This window comes from Balaenoptera ricei, chromosome 7, assembly GCF_028023285.1.
Source record: "Balaenoptera ricei isolate mBalRic1 chromosome 7, mBalRic1.hap2, whole genome shotgun sequence".
Lineage (NCBI taxonomy): Eukaryota > Metazoa > Chordata > Mammalia > Artiodactyla > Balaenopteridae > Balaenoptera > Balaenoptera ricei.
This window is the reverse complement of record NC_082645.1, coordinates 32601527-32616841: the sequence shown is the minus strand read 5'-3', so window position 1 is coordinate 32616841 and position 15315 is coordinate 32601527. Positions and strand designations below refer to the sequence as shown.

Below are 15315 nucleotides of genomic sequence, written 5' to 3'. Positions count from 1 at the left end.
GTATCCTTCCTCTGCAACACTATTGCAGATGTAGTTTATGTTGACCAATGACACATACATGAAATTAGGAGAGTATACTTCTTGCAGGCTATTCTAATTATATATATGTATAGAGGTGTGTACATATACGTATATATGCATATATGCATAGGTTCACATATATATGTACATACATAAGTACATATATTCATTTTTCAGAGGTTTAGTTTTTTAACTTCTGCTTAATTAGAAAGATATTTGACTTTTTAACACTGATTTATCAGATATAATTGTGAACTAATCCTGCTAAAGAGAATTGGATTTCAAGTTTCATCTATTTGTTTGAATATGTTGAGTTCTAGAGACAGTTAAATAGCTAACTGAATACCTGTGGGAAAAGTAACTAAGTAATTTGGCTCTATTTCATAGCCCAGAATTCAAAATGATAATCTAAGATTTTTTATTGGAAATAAATCTTTTTGTAGTGGATTTACATCTTTGCTTAATGTTAATATTATACCAACTAGTGCTCCCTCCCCCCAGACAGATTTATTTTTAAGAATAACTATGGAAACAAAATTTTGTAAATATAGAAAAAAATGGTGCATAGACATACTAATAGCTTAAAATGATCTAACATTGAAGGATCTAACTTAAAAAAAGAGATATTCTTTATTAAAATGTCATCTCAAATTCTCTCTCTCTCTCGTCTCCCCCCGCCCCCCACTCTTTCCCCATTTGGTGTCCATACATTTGTTCTCTACATCTGTGTCTCTATTTCTGCCTTGCAAACTGGTTCATCTGTACCATTTTTCTAGATTCCACATATATGCGTTAATATACGATATTTGTTTTTCTCTTTCTGACTTACTTGTATGACAGTCTCTAGGTCCTTCCATGTCTCTACAAATGACCCAATTTCGTTCCTTTTTATGGCTGAGTAATATTCCATTGTATATATGTACCACATCTTCTTTATCCATTTGTCTGTTGATGGACATTTAGGTTACTTCCATGACATGGCTATTGTAAACAGTGCTGCAATGAACATTGGGGTGCATGTGTCTTTTTGAATTATGGTTTTCTCAGGTTATATGCCCAGAAGTGGGATTGCTGGGTCATATGGTAATTCTATTTTTAGTTTTTTAAGGAACCTCCATACTGTTCTCCATAGTGGCTGTATCAATTTACATTCCCACCAACAGTGCAAGAGTGTTCCCTTTCCTCCACACCCTCTCCAACATTTGTTGTTTCTACATTTTCTGATGATGCCCATTCTAACTGGTGTGAGGTGATACCTCATTGTAGTTTTGATTTGCATTTCTCTAATAATTAGTGATGTTGAGCAGCTTTTCATGTGCCTGTTGGCCATCTGTATGTCTTCTTTGGAGAATGTCTATTTAGGTCTTCTGCCCGTTATTTTGATTAGGTTGTTTGTTTTTTAATATTGAGCTGCATGAGCTGTTTATATATTTTGGAGATTAAATCCTTTGTCCATTGATTCCAAATATTTTCGCCCATTCTGAGGGTTGTCTTTTCACTTTTTTTTATAGTTTCCTTTGTTGTGCAAAAGCTTTTAAGTTTAATTAAGTCCAATTTGTTTATTTTTGTTTTTATTTCCATTACTCTAGGAGGTGGGTTGAAAAAGATCTTGCTTTGATTTATGTCAAAGAGTGTTCTTCCTATGTTTTCCTCTAAGAGTTTTATAGTGTCCAGGCTTACATTCACGTCTCTAATCCATTTTGAGTTTATTTTTGTATATGGTGTTAGGGAGGTTTCTTTTACATGTAGCTGCCCAGTTTTCCCAGCACCACTTATTGAAGAGACTGTCTTTTCTCCATTGTATATCCTTGCCTCCTTTGTCATAGATTCGTTGGCCATAGGTACATGGGTTTATCTCTGGGCTTTCTATCCTGCTCCATTGATCTGTATTGCTGTTTTTGTGCCCATGCTGTATTGTCTTGATTACTGTAGCTTTGTAGTATAGTCTGAAGTCAGGGAGTCTGATTCCTCCAGCTCCGTTTTTTTTGCTCAAGATTGCTTTGGCTATCTTTTGTGTCTCCATACAAATTTTAAGATTTTTTGTTCTAGTTCTGTAAAAAATGCCATTGGTAATTTAGTAAGGATTGCATTGAATTTGTAGATGGCTTTGGGTAGTATAGTCATTTTCACCATATTGATTCTTCCAATCCAAGAACATGGTATATCTCTCTATCTGTTTGTGTCATCTTTGGTTTCTTTCATCAGTGTCTTATAGTTTTCTGAGTGCAGGACTTTTACCTCCTTAGGTAGGTTTATTCCTAGATATTTTTTTCTGTTAGTTGCAGTGGTGAATGGGATTGTTTCCTTAATTTCTGTTTCTCGTTTTTCGTTGTTAGTGTATTCTGTGCATTAATTTTGTATCCTGCAACTTTACCAAATTCATTGATTAGCTCTATTAGCTCTAGTAGTTTTCTGGTGGCATCTTTAGGATTCTCTATGTATAGTATCATGTCATCTGCAAACAGTGACAGTTTTACTTCTTTTCCAATTTGGATTCCTTTTATTTCTTTTTCTTCTCTGATTGCTGTGACTAGGACTTCCATAACTATGTTGAATAATAGTGGTGAGAGTGGACATCCTTGTCTTGTTCCTGATCTTAGAGGAAATGCTTTCAGTATTTCACCATTGAGAATTATGTTTGCTGTGGGTTTGTCATATATGGCCTTTCTTATGTTGAGGTAGGTTCCCTCTATGCCCACTTTCTGGAGAGTTTTTATCCAGAAATAATTTTTCTTTGTCTTTAATTTTTGCCAATTTGATTACTATGGGTCTTGGCGTGTTTCTCCTTGGGTTTATCCTGCCTGGGACTTTGTGCTTGCTGGACTTGGGTGGCTATTTCCTTTCCCATGTTAGGGAAGTTTTTGACTATAATCTCTTCAAATATTTTCTTGGGTCCTTTCTCTCTCTCTTCCCTTTCTGGGACCCCTATAATGTGAATGTTGGTGTGTTTACTGTTGTCCCAGAGGTCTCTTAGGCTGTCTTCATTTCTTTTCATTCTTTATTCTTTATTCTGTTCCATGGCAGTGAATTCCACCATTTGGTCTTCCAGGTCACTTATCCGTTTTTCTACCTCAGTTATTTTGCTATTGATTCCTTGTAGTGTATTTTTCATTTCGGTTATTGTATATTGTATTGTTCATCTCTGTTTGTTTGTTCCTTAATTCTTCTAGGTGTTTGTTCTTTAATTCTTCTCGGTCTTTGTTAAATATTTCTTGCATCTTCGCGATCTTTGCCTCCATTCTTTCCCCAAGGTCCTGGATCATCTTCAGTATCATTTTTCTGACTTCTTTTTGTGGAAGGTTGCCTACCTCTACTTCATTTAGTTGTTTTTCTGGGGTTTTATCTTGTTCTTTTATCTGGTACACAGTCCTCTGCCTTTTCATTTTGTCTCTCTTTCTGTGAATGTGGTTTTCATTCCACAGGCTGCAGAATTGTAGTTCTTCTTGCTTCTGCTGTCTGCCCTCTGGTGGATGAGGCTATCCTATCTCTCTTCTTGACAGTGATTTCAAACTAACCTATACTACTTCAATATTTTTTGACCAAATCTTTTCCATGGTGATAATCCCGGTGCATTGTGGACCTTCAGTTGTTGTTGTACTCTAGTTTCAGGTGATTTTGATTTTTAAATAGATACATGTCAAAATGTGGATCCACATCTCACACCCAATAGAGTATTTATTTTGTTTGTTTGCTTAATATTTGTAGTAGAAGACGTGACAATTGCTTTGATATAGAGCTTTACTCCTTGGTTCAGACTACTCCTATTATGCCTGTTCCTCATACATAACAGCCTGTTAGATAGAAGGCCTGTATGAAACCCTAAAAAGCCAAAAAATCAGGTTTCCCACCTCCCAGTAATCTCTCCCCAACAGAAGACACTTGTTAATATTTCTACCAATTTTGGAACTGTTAATTTATATGAATATTCATGGGCACCGGGACTCATCATTTATCTGGAACTTTTCCTCACCTGCCTCTTTCTGATATGAGAGAAAACAAAGAATAGTTGGCAAGAAATAATAAAGGGTATGAAGCCAAAAGGGATATTATAAATGTGCCAATAGAAACACAGTAAAATTTTCCCTATATTCAATTCATGTATTAACTCCAGTAAATATTTATTGAGCACTGACAGTATTCCAGGTGCTCACCTAAGCCCTAGTGATGTAGAAAGTCCTGTTTTCTGCCTTCATGGAATTCACACATCTTAATGGAGGAAGGTAAAAATGGCTAAGGTAGAATAAAATGAGGAGCATCTAATCCTGCTTGAGGGGCTGTAGGAGAATTCCCAAGAGAGTTGATATGCATCTTACTCTAGGAGTTGAGTAGGCAAATGAGAGAAGGAAGAACATTTCAAAAGTCAGGAACTATATGTACAGAGGCACAAGTGAGTAAGAAAGCATTGTACGCTCAAGAGAGCTCTAAGTTATTTGGTTTGTTTGAAGCATAGTGTCCTGAGTAGAGAGAGATGAGTTTGAAGCTGAAAAAATACTTGGTATTAGACCTGGTGTGGTTACATTGGAATAGGATGTGGTATGACCCACTTTAAATACATTGCATAAAACTGTAAAGAGAAAGAGTGTGAAAAATGACACTAGGATATATTCTCAATAATATTATAAGGATGCTATATTATACTGTTTTACTGTTAAGCACATGAAAACTAGAATTGTTGCATATATGTAGCAGGTTATGTAACTTATTCTTAGAAGATTAAAATGCATTATTATAATCATGAAACTTTGAGCTAAACAGTCATCTATCCCTTCACATTGATCAGTTCCCAAAAGAAGACATGTTAAGTGTTATTCTTTAATGTGTCACTTGAATGTAGTTCCTGTAAGGGAAAGTCAAAATAGATGACATGCGGAGCCATATTAAGTGGATTCTTTTTTTAGACAAAAGTTAGGTACTAGGAAAATGTACTTACTATATTAAATAACCGGAATCCCATCTTTAACAAGCTACCAAAATACCACCTTAGTTGATGCCTCAGTTTTATCTTCTTGTATCTTAACTTTGGGAAATATATAACTGTTTCAACATTATTCAAAAGTATGAAGTATAACAAACTGTCACTCAGGTCTCTACTCAGCCTCAAATGTGAGGCCAAATCCCCTATGATTTCATTATTTGGTTTTTGACACAGCAGCTTGCTATTTAAAAAAGTAAGAAATTAAAGCAAGTAGCTAAGGTTGAATGGCATCCCCAGGAGTCGCACAGAAAAGCAGTTTGAGAATAAAGTTTAAATACTGTGACCTTGAGTTTTCATTTGCCAGTTTTGACTACTGGGCCTTAACATATCAACTCAGAGATATGCATAAAATCGTTATGCTTCAGCATCCTTTCTGACCTGTTCTTAAAGCAGCACGATGGCTTGTAAAAAACTCTACTGAAAACCATGTTGAACTAACTATATGTTCCCTGTCAGTTTTATTAATTGACTGAGCAGGAAAAAAAAAAAATGTACTGAGTGAACAACAAGCTGAAAAACTACATAACAAGCTTGCAGAATTGAATGTCTCAATTTGACTCTTAGCTCTATCCCCTTGAGAAAATTAGTGCTTTCATTTGATGAGGGATGTGGAAAGGAAATGCAGAAGTGCATTTTAACTCCTTAAAGTAGCTTTGCAATATTAAAGATAGGAAGTTTAAAAAAAAACTCTTTAGGAATTCAACTTTCAAAATGGAAACTGGAAGGAAAAAAGAGAGATTTTCAAAGTCATTCAGTGGAGAAAGGTTACATTTTGAAGTAAAAATCAACACAATGCCATTCCAATAAGAAGTAACCGTTAAATAGAAGATTTGAGATTTGTTAAGCCCCATCTGGAATTCTAGTAAATCTTACAGAATTCTGTAGAGGGAGATTTTCTACACTTTACAGCCAGTATTTTCAATTCTGAATTTCTAATCTGTTCAAAATTGCAGAACAGACTAGTTCTGCTGCCTTTTCTTTGATCCACTGTTATCACTTATATAGTAAGCTCTATTCCATTGAATCACATGTGTATTAATGTCATCATAACTGAATATCTCAGTATATAAAATAATAGTCAAAAAAACAAAATAGCTGTGAAACTGGGCTCTTCTGAGCTCCCCATAATTAGTCAGTTCATAATCAAACCAAATTAATATTTGTTTTACTCATGTGAAGATGTAGAGAAATATGCACGTATATTTTAAGTTTCTCCAAACCTTTCTACATATATTTGCATATTTGAGTTTAGACACAACAAATTCATAAAGATTAATCTTTTGGGGGAAAATACACCACCCAGGTTTATTTACACTAACGCAGAATTTGCATTCTAGCTCTCCGTTAGGTTTATGATTAAGAGAAAGCATGGAATTTGAAGTTTGGTTTCAAATGATGGACCTCTCTGTGCCACAGCGGATTGTGCACCAGTGCAGACAACCTGCTGTGGTTGTGGAAACCATAAGATGCTAACCAAAGTGAGATCACCCTGCTCACAGGGCTTCTTCTGAATTAGGTCAGTGTGACTAGAACCAAGGCTTGAGTGTTAGATCCAAGGAGAATTGGAAGGACAAGCTCCAAAGAGCAATTTACAGTTCTGTTAGCTGAAACGTGTGATGTGTTCTCATTCAGACTATGGGTGTGAAACCAAGAGTGCCAAGAAAAAAAATCTATACGGTTCAATAAATGGCTCTGAGATTTATCTGATATTTTCAGAGCAGAAGCACTAAGAACCTAAATTGTCTAATTTTTAGTTAGGTCAATTAAATATTGCTTAAGAGGTCTCTAAGAAATTTGGAGAGATATATTAGGTATAAAATGCTTTTAAATCTAAATAGTTTTATATAGAATATGTAAATATTATATACAAATTGTATATAAAATTTATTGTCTATAAATGCATATAGAAATATAGACATTTGAATATGTATTCTATTAGATTTTCCTAGCCTGTGAAATGCTTATTTCAGGGAGTTGTAAAAAAATTTATATCTTTATGCACTTCACCTATGTTGTGGTCCTTTTGTTCCTTTTTTTTTTTAAACCGGTGTAAACGCAATGTTTCTACTAGTCATGTATTGATGCTTACTTTGAGTGCTGTGTCCTACTCCCAAATAACTTACAGCTCCTTTCCTGTAAGTCAGGTTTATATCCTACCCATTTAAACTAACAAAAAGTGCAGAACTGGGAGAAATATGTTTGGGGTCAAAGCCTGGTATTCTTGCCCAACACAGTATAACTTACCTTTTGAGGTGAACTTTGCAATGCAAATATGCCTTGGTTTGATTCATCCTTTTTCTTTCTCTGTATACACCTTATACCCTTAATAGATCGGAATCACCTAAACAAACTTACATTTAACTTCTACCTATAAACAAACTTACGTTTAACTTCTACCTAAGTCACTTCACTACAAGGACTCAATCAACTGGGCAGGGAAGACAAACACAGGAAACAGAATGATGAAGTGCAAAAGTGCATAGGGCTCTGCAGAGTAACACACAAAGCGTATTTCACTGTATGCCAGAATTATGGGCCTCAAACAATATGCTCTTTGTCAGGAAAATTCACTTCTGCATTTTGCCTAAAGTGATTTGCTCCTTTCAGTTTTGTTTCTTCTTATTTACCAGAAATATCTGCAATATGCAAAAGGAAAGCAGAGATCTCCTCAATGACTGTAACTACAAATAGAGAAGCAGCACTAACTTTCTCTCCGTGTGAAACAGAATATTAAGATAATAGGGCCAGAAGGGACTTTCAGAGGTCATCCAGTCCATCCATCTGCCTCTAGGCTGGTCTGAACTCAAACTTGCCTAGACAGATTGCTATCTACCCAATTTGGAATGCCTCCAGGGAGAGAAATTCTAACAACCATGTTTAGTAACACAGTCAATGCTTAGCAGTTTGCACTCTGAGCAAATGCTTGCATATTGCGTTGTAAAATTCCCCACGCCCTCTCTTCTTAGCCTTTTCTCTCCAATAGACTCCACATTCCTGTGGCTTGATCATGTTTTTCTTGTGCTTCTCCAGTTAGCCTTAAATTTTCAAAATCTCTAAAGTTAGAAACCACCTGCCCCAAAAAACCAAGATACAGTTTAAGTGTCTGACTATTATCCACTCTAATTGACTGGTATAGCTCCCAACCCCTGTGATTCTCTTTACATATTCCATTCTCTTTATATATTTTTTATATCTTAGTGTTGCCTTGCTCACTCATGTTGCATCAGTTAGGAATTGAATCTGGCTGTGAAAAACAGATCTTAAAAAGACTGGTAGAAAAAGATGGTAATTCATTTTTCTCTCTTGTAAGAAATGTCCAGAGATAAGTGGATGTGTTCATGGTGTGATCTGTGTCCCAGACTCCTATATTTCCCTTCTGCTGTCCTTGTCATTTGCCTTCCATCCTCAAGGTAGGCCAGTGGTCGTAGATGGCCACTGCAGCTCCAAATGTAACACCCATATTCTGAAACCACTAGGTGGTGTTTCAGGGGGCTCCGAAGGGCTCCAGTTCTTTATGTCTCGGTGCAGAAATAATTCAGTGGGAGGCAAAGTGATAGGTAAGAAGTGATTTATTAGAATAGGACGCTTGTGAGACTTGTAAGTGAGTAGGCGAGAGGATGTCGTGCCCTGAGAACTTAGTGGGCTACAGTTTTATGATAAAAAAAAAAAGTGGGGAGGGGAAAAAGGCCACTTTCTTCCTCATTCTTGAATAGACACCATGCTTCCATCATCAGTTCCTCCTCCAGGTTGGGTTGAAGAGTTTTCTTGTCCCTGCATGGTCAAGCCAGGACTGTCATGGCACTATGGAAAAATTATTTCAGGTCTCAGTACAGTGAGGGTCTTTCACTTTGACATGTCACCTTTCCACAAATTATTGTTTTTTCCGTGTGCAGAGAGCATATCCTAGGGGTCATCAATTTACTGAGCTCACTGGGCAGGATGCGGGTCTCATGCCACCATTGTTTTATTGTTTGGGGGCATGTCTCATGCTTCTGCTGCATGGGTTTTGTTGCTAAGCAAGCCTGCTTAGTTTTGTTTTGTTTTTGTGTTTTTTTATTTTATTTTTATTTGGGTGTGCCAGGTCTTAGTTGCGGCATGCAGGATCTTTTAGTTGCAGCATGCAGGATCTTTAGTTGTGGCATGCAAACTCTTAGTTGCAGCATGTGGGATCTAGTTCCCCGACCATTGGGAGCGCAGAGTCTTAGACACTGGACCACCAGGGAAGTCCCCCTGCTTGATTTTGTGCTTAAGCAAACCTGCTTTTTTGAGTGATCATTAACTTACAGGGGTCTCCCTTACTTCTTTCTTTACTTACAATTCTCTAGTGGGATTAACTATTTAATTACCTACTTCGTCCCTTTACTCTGTCCCTGTCAATTCTAGGAGAAAGAAAGAAAAATAAAATATCTCTACCAAGCAAATCAGCCTTCTTAAGGAACTTTCCAGAAGCTTAACCCCCAAATTTCTATCTCCATGCCATTGGCCATAATTTTAACACACAACCACCCTCAATAGCACGAAAGACTGGGAGATGTAGTTTTTCCATTGCGCAAACACTGCTTCAATAGAATTAGACTTGGAAGAAGGGGATAATGGCTATTTGGTAGCAACTAAAAGTTTTTGCTATACATGTTTTAATAGAGCAATCAGAAAATTGATTGCTCACCAGATAAGTGTTGCAGTCATCGACTAAAAAATTATCCATAACCTAGAAGTTGAGACTTATGTTTTATTCAGTGGGGATTTTTAGGACTTCAAGCCCAGGAGGCAGCATCTCAAGTAACCCTGAGAGAACAGCTCGGAGGAGGTGAGGCCTCGGACCTAGGATATATAGGAGTTTTGCAACAAAGGGAAGGTAGTAGGAACAAAAGATTACTGTTAATTAAAGAAAAGTAGAAATCTCAAGGAATTTAGCACTTTTCTATGTATGGGAAGATGCAAGAGTCTGGCCTCACTGAAATCATTCCTTTGATATGCACCTCAGCTCTCCAGGGCCAGTATCCCGTGTTTTCACATCCTGAGTTTCCTCAGGGCTTATTGTGGGGAGTGGCTACAGTCTGATGGCTGCTAGATAGCAGATAATCTTTTCCTTTCTGAGTTCTCTCAGGGCTCACCAGCTCACCATTGGCAGTGGCTGCAATCCCTGATGACTGTGACATCCTTTGTTTGCTAATATGGCAGGCAATATTCCATTTATCACAGTTGTATTGTGTTTGATAAACCTACAGGAAGATTCTAAAGGACAGAGAGAGCTAGACATCAGCTAGACCAGTGGCTTTGAAAACCAGTAAAATGAGATGTTTGGACATATTACTAAACCTTTTTTCGGGTATAATGTATAAATTAATACAAAGATTCATTATACCTGGGAACTCTAAGAGAAGGGTCAGGATGTGCTGTAGCAAAGGGTTCCCAAATACCTGGAATAGAGGATAGTTCCTGAGGAGCCAGTAAGGGCTGGCTGCTGTCTGAGAAAAACCCCAGAGAAATGTGGTTTACAGGAGAAAGATACTCTCCCTCCCTGCCTCCCTCCCTCCCTCCCTCCCATTCTCTCCCTTAATTTTTTCCCCTTTCTTCCCCATTTTCTTCTCTCTTCCTTTATTGCTATCCCACATCTTAAACTTTTTCAGCCTTTATATTTTTATTTCTTCAAATTTAGGCTTAAACTTGAGATTTGTTAAAAACTATCTGAATTTCAAAATCTTTGCTATTATTTCATATCTCTGGTCAGTGAACCGTATTTCATCACTTAGTTTTGCTATGTGGTTTGTCCTCGTGTATACATTTTTGTTTTATTTAATGTTTTGAGAATGCCAAATGATCTTACATTGCTTTGTTATCTCATTCTCTCTTTGATGGTAAATATCCAATTATTTCGTTTTGTTTTGCTTTCCAAAGACTACCAATAGTCTCCAATGAACCAAATACACCCCAACTATATTATTGCTTTTGACTTTTATTTTGAAGGGTCTAATTATTTTCTCTTTGAATTCCACATCCCATCAGGTGATTACTTCTACCATTTTTTATATCCCCAAATAAATTATCTGTGAGATCCCAATTAAGAAAACCATTTTTACCACATGGTTCTAGAGAGTAAGTAGACATTATATAGGCACTGGAACAGACCTGAATAACAACTCAGTCAAAACAACATATTGGATAGTTTTATATTATTTATATATAAAGAGAGGGAGGAAGGGGAGGGAGGATATATATATATAGATATATATATAGATAGATAGATAGATAGATAGTATAGTATCACTTGAGACCCATTACAATTAGTTCTAAAATTAAAATCCTGATGTCTAAGTAAGCAAAGAACAAGATGAAGAATTCTATGTGTTGAGAAAAGTCAGAGAAAAATGTTAGTGATTGTATCAATTCTCTATGAACATAACTCACCCATTCTTCTCATTTCTAACAGTGGGTAAATCCACATCAGTATGGTGGTGTGCTTCTCTTCTGAATGGGCAGGTGAGGGGCTGGAGAACTCCTTGCGATGAAAGTAAAGGTATCTTTCACCTCACCAGTCTGGGATAGGAAGATCTGTGTGGGTTAACCAGCCAGGACAATGTGGCTTTTCTGGTATTAACAGTTTCTGTCTTTTAGGATGCTGGAATTGAGACAAACGTTACCGAATTGCACTCAGCAATATCTCCCAAACTGGAGCTACTGTATTTCTAGTTTATACCTTGCACTGAATTTCGCAGCCCCAAAAATCAGGAAAAAAAATGGGAGATTGGGATTCACATATACACACTACTATATATAAAATTGATAACTAATAAGAACCTACTGTGTAGCACAGGGGACCTCTACTCAGTACTCTGTAATGACCTATATGGGAAAAGAATCTAAAAAGAGTGGATATATGTATACATATAACTGATTCATTTTGCTGTATAGTGGAAACTAACACAATATTGTAAATCAAATATACTCCAATAAAAATTAATTTAAAAAATCAGGGAAAAAAACTTGTGCACGTAAAAAAAACATAGATTGGATTTTTAAATTATTGATATATCTTGTCTTCCTTGCTCAAATAGAAATAATTAAATAATTACTATGGAAGAAATAGCACTCATTTTTTAAAAAATATCTAGATACAGAGACATTATTACTGTCAGATTATTTTTGTTTGTTTCTGGGCTAAACTATCTTTGTTGATAAATTTTTTTCTCTTTGATTGTTGGGTTTCTCCCCCAAAGTTTATTTAGTTCACCAATGTATATTTTCCTTTTCCTTCAATACCATTTTCATTTTTATCTGTCTTTTTTTATTTTGGACATGTAATAGTTTCTGTTTCAAAATTATAATTAGTTTAAAAGTACGTCTGTAGAGATCTAATCTAGTAATACAGAGCAGACTAGGTGCCATTAATTCGATCACAATTGATAGACTAGAAAAGGAGCTACAAAGGATAAAATGTAGGTATGGATGGTTAGAAGATAAAAGACCAAATATCATATGTCTGAGAGAAGGCTTTGTAGGGGAGCATTGATTTATACAAATTTATTGAAAGAGATTTGAAACCTGATAAACCTGGAGACTGTGAAGTTGCAGTAAGGTGAACAGCTAAAGGGCAGGAAAATGGCATAAAATGCAAGTTATATTTTTGGGGTGTGTGTGCAACAGGTTAATCTGGACTAGGTGAAGAAAGTAATAGTCTGATAGAGTATAATTTTTAAGGTTGACTTAATATCACCTATTTTGTATGATCACAAAGAATCATTTACTCCAATATCCCTATGTCACCTTTGCAGTTAGGTAATAAAAACTGTGTCTTAAGTGAAAAGGAACTAAGTTAGATGTGAGAAAGGTAGGATCATGTCTTTCAAAAGAGGGGTTGGGGTCAAAGAAATATATATGAAAACACTATATGAAAGTACTTATTTTATATGAAAGCATGCTCATAAACTGTTTCATGGGTCAGTTATTATTTAAGGTAGCTTTCTTGGCATTTAGCGTTTCAGAGACATTTTATTCAGAGTCGTGCATTTATGCTAGTTTCATGCTCTTTTTCATAGAATCAGTCTTCAGAAATATGGTTTCTTTGTTCATTCTTTCATCTACTTATTGGATAAATATTTGCTAAAGATCCAATATAGGCCAGTCATTATGCTAAGCTCTGGGGATATTCAGAGGGTTCATGTCCTAAAGGGGTTCCCATCATTGTGTGTGGATACAACTGATTAGCAAATAATTGTAAACTAATGTAGTTAGAGAACGGATAGAAATACATCATTACCTTTAGAGAAGCTACAGTTGCACCCCAAGCTCAAGTTCCCTAGAGGAATATTGTCATGGATCAATTACAAATATAACCAGCACTTAGAGGGGATCTGGTCAGAATAAAGTGATTTTTTTACCTTGAATCACATCATTTTTATTTTATTTATTTATTTATTTTTAATTAATTTATTTATTTATGGCTGTGTTGGGTCTTCGTTTCTGTGCGAGGGCTTTCTCTAGTTGTGACAAGCGGGGGCCACTCTTCATCGCGGTGCGCGGGCCTCTCACTATCGCGGCCTCTCTTGTTGCGGAGCACAGGCTCCAGACGCGCAGGCTCAGTAATTGTGGCTCACGGGCCCAGCTGCTCCGTGGCATGTGGGATCCTCCCAGACCAGGGCTCGAACCCGTGTCCCCTGCATTGAGAGGCAGATTCTCAACCACTGCGCCACCAGGGAAGCCCTTGAATCACATCATTTTTAAAACAATCTTTAGGTATGAAATGACTGAGAAATCCATTGAAAAGTATTTCAAGTTTTACTTTTTACACCTCTTGCATCTGCGATCATCCATAGTACCTTCAAATGCCTTAAACAAAAGTGAGGAATTATTGGCTGAGGTAACTTAATTTTGGGTCTTGCCCAGTGGTCCTATTGACTTCAGAATTAAATTCTCACTACGTCACGTTCAGGGAAAATGAAGCTGATTTTGCTAAAATTTTCAAGAAAAGTCCTGGGCCTGAATTTCTGTAGTTCCTCCCCTGTGCCTTCCATATCACTCATTAGGAATTAAATCAAAGTGCCAGAAATCCACTGCTGTCTATCCCTCACCTTTCTCTGTCTGTCTTAAATCTACCAGTACTCAACTTGGTGTCTGTATTATGTCCTTCCTCTCATTCATGCTCATCAACCACAGAACTGTAATCATCCCAAAGGCTCTTATTTTGTCTTCTTTTCTCAGTCTTCCACCGTGCCCTCTATAATTCACAGTCCACTATCTGCAGAACTCCCTGCATACTCAACTTAATCTTTCACAGATCCCATCAGCTTCTTGGTAAAGAACACCTGGCCCTCCCTGATTAACCTGCAGACCTCTCAAATGAAAATTGATTTTCCCCAACAGTTCTCCTACCACTGGGCCTAAAGTTGGGATCAGTTTTCTTCATCCTCCTTATTGCAACATACAGACCATTCTTCCTTCCTCCCTAAAATACTCAGCTTTATAGCTCATGCCATCAGATTATTTTATCAGCTACTCTTCATTTCTGTTATCATCTACCGACACCCAGGTCATTCCCTCCTCTTTGTCATTGATTGTAGCTCTGTCTCGCCAATACTGCTTCTGTCTTAATTCTTGGCAAATTCAATATACTTTTAGATAATATTTATAATAACTTAGCCTCTCAATTTCTCTACCCAACCTCAGGTATTTCACACCAATTGCCATTCTCTAGACTTTAGATTTTGCCATTGGTAATCATTGCAAGCCCTCCATCATCTCAATTTTTTTTCAGCCCTCTTTGACCACTACCGCCTCTTTTCTAGTTTACCACCTCTAGTACCTCTTATTACCTCTATTATTTCAACCCCAGTAACCCACCAGGACATTATACCCATTTATACTCCCAACTTTCCCCAGATTTAGACATCCTTGATATGTTCACTTTCCTCTTTATTCTTCTTCAGTTCCATAGTCTATCATTTAATCACTTCACTATGTAGTACCTCAACCCCCCTAGCCGTCTACTTGCTCCGTCATAATCAACTGGCAAAGTCACAACCCTAATTAAATCCAACTCTTAAATCCTGTTTTGTTCCTTTACCTGTGTGACTGAACTTAGCTGGAAGAAAGCAAATAACCATGCTGGCTGGTTTCACTTTCAATTCATGACCATAAAAACCTCAATTTTGCCCTAATGTTATCAGCCAATCATATTATACATTCCTAGTTAATTTACCGTCCTTGAAGTCTATTTCACATATTGTTATCTATTCTCAAACGAGCACATTTTTACCCAACCTCACTCACAATTAATGATTTTACTTTTCACGGGGCTGAAAACACTGAGGCAATCCCAGAAA

General features: G+C 36.8%; 1 protein-coding gene across 1 annotated transcript in view; it reads left to right on the top strand.

Annotated features, from left to right (window-relative positions):
* The window catches only part of LRP1B (LDL receptor related protein 1B), a 1532882-nt gene that overhangs the window by 342102 nt on the left and 1175465 nt on the right, over nt 1-15315 (top strand). The gene's annotated exons all lie outside the window — the stretch shown is intronic.